The sequence below is a fragment of the Suricata suricatta genome, chromosome 4, assembly GCF_006229205.1.
Source record: "Suricata suricatta isolate VVHF042 chromosome 4, meerkat_22Aug2017_6uvM2_HiC, whole genome shotgun sequence".
Lineage (NCBI taxonomy): Eukaryota > Metazoa > Chordata > Mammalia > Carnivora > Herpestidae > Suricata > Suricata suricatta.
In genome coordinates this window covers 1,293,485-1,299,880 of record NC_043703.1, presented here as the reverse complement: position 1 = coordinate 1,299,880, position 6,396 = coordinate 1,293,485, and positions in this window count along the sequence as shown.

Genomic DNA, 6,396 nt, shown 5'->3' with positions numbered 1-6,396 from the left:
GCCCCTGTCCCTGCCCCTCCCCCTGCCCCTCCTCCTGCCCCTGCCCCTCCTCCTGCTCCTCCCCCTGCCCCTCCCCCTGCCCCTGCTCAGCCCCGGGGACTGGGGTGCTGGCCTGTCACAGGTGTCAGCCCCAGTTCTCTGCTGAAACAGCAGATCCGAGGTCTCAGGAAGCGGAGGAGCCTGAGTCTGGCCGGGAGCGGCCACCAGGGCTCGAGTAAACGGTTCTGGTGTTTGTGCACAAACCAGCTGGTCCTGGAGGTTGTCACCTGCTGCAGAGAGACAGGATGACAGACGGACAGACAGACGTCCTCCCAGCGGCTCCCTGGGCAGGGGACGGTCACCATGGCAGGGAGGGCAGAAGCGACATTGCTGACCGGAGCCTCGTGGCCCCGAGCAGAGAGCACGGCTGGGACTGAAGAGGGCCGGGCCCCCCTGGGCCGGGCGAGGGGCTGCGTCCTGGGCTCCCGCCGCCTCGCCGTCACAGGTCTGCCCTCAGCAGAGGCAGGACACCCCCTTGGGAACCTGTCTGATGACCGAGTGCCTGTTTTTGGAGCCAAGACACTTGGCAAACGCACAGTTGAGGGGCCGGAGGCGTCAGCGCAGCGCCCGGGGGTCCCGCCTACAGCCGGGGGACCCAGGCCTCTCTGGTCCCACCGTCCACACGTTCACAGACGGAGTCGCGTCCCCTCGCTGTCACCAGAGCAAATGCCACCCGCGCTGGTGCTGGTCGGAGGCGGCAGCCTCCGGGGGTGGCGGGCCCATCCTGGGCGGGCATCCTGGTGGGTGAGGACCGAGGGCAAGATGCACCTCGTGATCCCCCGTCCTCTGGTCCACAGACGCCTCGTGGTGATGGGTGAACAAACACACCTCGAATCCCTGCACGTCGGATGGGAGGGACACAGAATTCACTCTGCTGTCACACCTCGTGCGGTGGCGTCCAACGGGACGGCCTTCTCCGGCACAGCCCAAGCAGCGTGCTGGCTCCTGCGCGGACAACCTCACGCCCGGCTCCTCGGAGGCACAGACCAGAGCCGGAGTACGACCTCTGGTCCACCAGCTGGCCTGGGCCACAGCAAGAGACGCCGCTAGGAACAAGAGAAGGGCATTTTCTGGCATTTAGCAGGTGACCGGAAGACTCTGAAAACACGGAGCGATCAAAGGCCCTCGGGAAAACAGGAAAGGGCGCTGTCCTGCTGGCCACTAATCACTAGAGACAGGGTAGGGACCCCTCAAACACTGGACAGTTAGCGTGGAGCTGATGCTCGTCACCAAGGTCACTCAGCTTACAGCCGGGCCCTCCTGGCACGGAGGCGGACTCGGCGCCTGCCGCTTCAGGACCTCCGTGGGGTCACTCTGTTCTAGTGGGTCCTTTCTGGGAAGATAAACTCTGGCTGTCCACACTCCTGCCTTCACAGATGAGGACACAGTGAGGAGAGCCGGGCGGGCGGGTCCCCAGCACGGCAGCTGCGCCCGTCCCTGCAGAGGGTCCCTCTGTCCCGCTGGCCAGCAGCACAAGCCCACCAGGGACCCAGATGGGCTCTTGATTCTAGAAACTCATAATTTGTTAATGATTTCTTTTTTCATTTATTCGTTTTGAGAAATAACCCCAGCAGGGGAGGGGCAGAGAGAGAGAATCCCAAGTGGGCTCCACGCTGTTAGTGTAGACCCCCCAGAGCAGGGCTTGAACTCTCAAACCATGAGGTCACGACCTGAGCTGAAACCAAGAGTCGGACACGTAACCGGCTGAGCCCCGCTGGCCCCTCCTGATTGGTGGGCAGCGCGCTGGGCGCCGTGGAGAGGCGGGAGGGAACGGAGGGAAGCTTAGTTCAGCCTAGTTGAGTGAGATGACAGAGATGTGCTGTGACGCATCTCTGTGACGCATGAGCCCAGCACGTGATCCCAAGGGGCTCAGCGCCAGCGGGGGGGGACCCAGCTCCACACCCCGGCCACGGGTGGGGCGAGCAGAGGGGCGGCCTCGGTTTTCTTCCTCATCCCCAGAAAATCACACTTCCAGAAATAATCGTTTCCCTTTTCCCCGAGGGTCCCGGGAGCTACTTTGGCAGGAGTAACGTCACCCCTGAAAGCAAAGGGGCCCAGAGCCTCGGTTTTCAGATCTACAAACCCTAACCGCGTGTCCATCCCCAGTGCCTGGTGAAAACGGAAGACGGAGGCGGACACACGCTGCTCGGGACGCTGCTGAGTGGGCGTCGGGCCATTTGACGAAGACGCGGCCGCCGACCCATCTAGCCGCGCCGCCCGGTCCGCACGCAGATGACCACGTCTGAGGGGAGGACGGGGCGCGGCCGCAGAGGCACAAGCCAGAAACCTCCCCTGCAGGTTTGCAGAGCAGCGCTGTCTCCTGACCCCACGGGACTCGATGGGCTTGTTTTGTTCGCCCCTTTTATTTCACTGTTTTAGTAACGAGTGTTTGTCACGTGTTACCCACATGTCATCCCGTGTCCAATCGGAAATGAGAAACGGAGGACCAGCACTGGGGTGCGGCGGGCAGCGGCGGTCAGGGTCACAGGCACAGCTCTGCGCGCCGCCCCCCCCCCCGAGGTTGGAGGACACCAACGAGGAGGAGAGACTCCTTCCTAGAGGGATTAATTATTAATTTTATGACTCCTTTTTAAACCTCTCTTAGGAACAATCTCTAGGCATCAGCCTTTCTGTTCTTTTTGTTTGGTAAACTCAGGGAGTCATGGAAACTGGCGCAGGCCTGCTCACGGCCAGTCCCTCCGTCCTGAGCCTCCCAGCTGAGAAGCGATCTGTCCCCAAACAGGGTCCCTGAGAGACCCCGCTATGTGCCAGGAGCCAGCGGCCCCGGGGCCCTGGCCTCCCCAAGCCCTTCCGTTTCGGGGAAAGAGTTTTAGAAAGCGAGCCTCTCGGAGCCCACTTAACTCACAATCTAGCGGAGGCTTTAAGGAAATCGTTCTTAAAACTACTCCAAATCTCCCCAAAGCCTGACGACCCCTCACTGGTCTCTGCCTCTGGGTCCTCCCTCGTGCCACAGTCAGAGGGGCCGTGGCTGCCCCGCCTCATTGCCTTGCTGGGGTCCAGAGCCCGGCTTCAGCCCCGCTGCGCCACCTCCCTGCCTGCCTGGCGGCTTCACCGGCTCCGCAGCACCGGCGGCCAGAGCAGGGGGCTTCCCAGGGTGTGGCCCCGCCCTTCACTCTCCCTGCACCAGCAGACTCCCCCTCCCTGAATCTGGTGGCACCTGCTCTCCCTTCGGGTGTTGGCCTAGAATTCCCCGCAAGTAGATTTTCTCCTCCAGGCGAGTCCCTGAATGTCCCCATCGTAGAACCCATCCCGGGGCACCAGCTGCCCCCAGGGACTGTCCTCTCCCTCTCTCTCTCTTTCCCTCTCTCTTCCCTCCCTCTCTCTGTCCGCACATAGTGCCTGGCACATGGCAAATGGTCAGGGGCATAGAACCAAACGACAGAGACTGGACAAGCTGATCCTTGCCAGACCAGAGCCATGTGTGGTGGGGACATCAGACCATGTCACATCAAAGGCGGGAGGTGCAGCTGGGGGTGTTGAGATCCCCCAGAGGAAGGAAGGTGGAATTTTTTAGCCCAGGTTGGCCGAGCTAGGATTCCCAGGTACAAGTTGGTCTAGGCTAGCACTTTGTCCCCGCCTGTCCAGCAGTGGTGAGGGTCTCACAGCCTGTTCTCGGAGGGGCTTGGACAGCGGCCGGGGTGTGCTGGCAGCAAAGCCGGGGAGGGGGTGCTCATCTGGGGTGGGAGGCTGAGCTCTCTGGCCTAGAAATCCATCTGAAATTCTAATGACACATTGGAGTGAGGGGACGCCTTGCCCCCCACCTCCTGGGCTTCCTTCTGCCCCCAGGAGGCCCTAGTGCAGGAGCCTGGGGGCAGCACCCCGCCAGCAGGGCGGACCCTCTGATCACTCGTTCCTCCGGATGCTGACGACTGGCCTCGTGTTTCTGTTCCAAAATATCTGTACGTTTTCAGTTTTGAGTCGAAAGTAAAAATAAGCCATTAGCTTTATTGCGGCTACTGTCACTCATTTGTATTGCCAAAATCCATGGCTTCTTGCGATGCAGAGCGCCGCTTATCAGTCCGCTAACTAGGCATAGACGCGCCTGAGTCTTCATTCGCACCAGTGAGTGATGCTCAGAGACGCAAACAGGAGTGAAAATAAGTGGATTTTGCTGGCTTGCGGATTGAGTCACCTGCATCATGTCCAAGTGGAAATGACTTCTTTAAGACGTCCGAGCTCGCCTCCCGTAGGTCTGGCCCTGGTGCGGGCAGCGGTGCGGCCATGCGGGCGTCTGTGGCCCGTGTGGGTGGGGACCAAAGCCGGCTGTGTGAACACGGACCCTGGAGTTCGTGGAACCTTCCGTTTGGTTGGAACTGAGAACAAAGTCCCCACAAAAACCACACAGTTAATTTTGCTTCAAATCCGTTTCCCCCAGTCGAGCTCATTACACGAAGAGACGTCTCAAATGCCTTTTGTTTTGTTTTGTTGCATCGATGTCAGCCCAGGACCCCGGCGGCCCAGGGAGCTGTCAGGAGGCTCCCCTCGTCCGGGCGCGGTCTGTCCACGGTGGGCCCGAGACCCCGGGAGTGAAGTCCTTCCCCCTCCGGGCACCGTGGTTGTGGTGACGGCTCGCGGCCAGACGCGGCTTCCTCTAAAGGGGGGGACCCCGGGAGCGCGGGCCGACCAGGCGTGGGCGCTGGAGCAGACACCGCTCGCACTGCGATCTGTCCGACCGGCAAGACTCTGTCGGGCCAGGGCGGCCAACGGCGTGACCTCCAGGACACCTGGCGCCGTCCCCCCCGGGTGGCCGGGTTGTGTGTGGGCCGCGCCGCGTGCGCCCAACAGCGATGCGCCGTATACAGAGGTACGTGCGCATAAAGTCCTGTTTGCCAAACTCGCGGTAATTTACGTAATTATACACATAATGTATTTTAACCAAATACACAAAGAAGATCTTTATAATGCCACTTAGGGTCTAGATTTAACTGAAACCACTACTCAGTCTATCTCTCTAATAGGATACTAAAAGGGAATTTTATGACAACATTATCAGTAGCATTTTGCTGATAATTAGAATAACAATAATAATACTGAGATATTTTTTCAGTAATAATGGTGTTATTAATGAGATTTTTATGAAAGACAGACTTCTTTGGTATAATTATGAAAATTGATCTTTTGCATTTTAGTTATTCACTGAAATCAGATAAGTGGCTTAACTACATGTATTATTTCTAATAAATATTCAAAAGAATGCATTTAAACAAGGCTTCTCATTCTATTCTTGCTCATATTCCTTGCATTTAAATAAAAGTGTAATTGCTCTGCTTTTTAAGCTGCTAGTTTGGATTAGCTGTCTAACCTGCACAGTGTAGCTGTTTTGCTGTTTGCATTTTTAATAGCTCTATTACCATTTGGTGAAGCCTTAATTTCTGGCTCCCTCGAAGCGTCCTGCCTTCACGTCAGCGCTACAATTTAACCGGCAATAATCTGTCAGGATAAGATAAAGGCCCACACCAGACGAGACACAGCGTCTTGTGGGCCTTCCTGTCATTGTTAAAGGCAAGATCCCAGTGTGTCAAAATGTAGCCTCTGAAAGTTTTCCAAACTTTGAGGCATAATTTTACAGCTCACGGTCTCATCGACGGCTCCGGAACGCGTTACCTTGTTCACGCGGGAACGCGATTAGCACGGCGCCCCCTGGCTGTGGCGTCGGGGCCCGAGGCCACCGGCAGGAGCACGTCCTCACCGGCGAGCGAGCGCCGCGCATCCGCGGGCCGAGCAGGACGTCCTCGGTTCTCCGGCAACGACGTGTCTGTTTTCTAAGAATCGGAGACGGTACATAGGTGAGGACGTGCTTTGTTTATAAAATTATGCCAAACACTTGCGGGTGGAGGGACTGTGGTGATGAGCCCACGTGCCCATCACCCGGTCTGAGCCCGGGGCGGTTCAGAGACCGCATTCTGCCCATCGGAGGCCTCGCCTCCCACCCCGGGGGAATCCTGAACGCCGTAAGTTCTCACGTGTGAGTCTTTATGTGTGGATTTTTTAAAAACAAGGAAACGGGGCGCCTGGGGGGCTCAGTCAGGTAAGTGTCGGACTCTGGATCAGGTCATGATCTCAGAATTTGTGGGTTCGAGCCCCACATCAGGCTCTCTGCTGACAGCTCAGATCCTGCTTCAGATCTTCTGCCCCCCTCTCTCTCTGCCTCTCTCTGCCTCATGCTCTCTCTCTCTGTCAAAAATAAGTAAGCATTTAAAAAATCATGGTTGTATACTCAGTCACAACTAAAAAAATCAACAATAATTCTTCAATGTCATAAAATGCCATTTTAAATTCCCTAGTGTCTCACTCACATGTGTCACAGATAAATATATTTTCTCAGGTTTTTAAAGA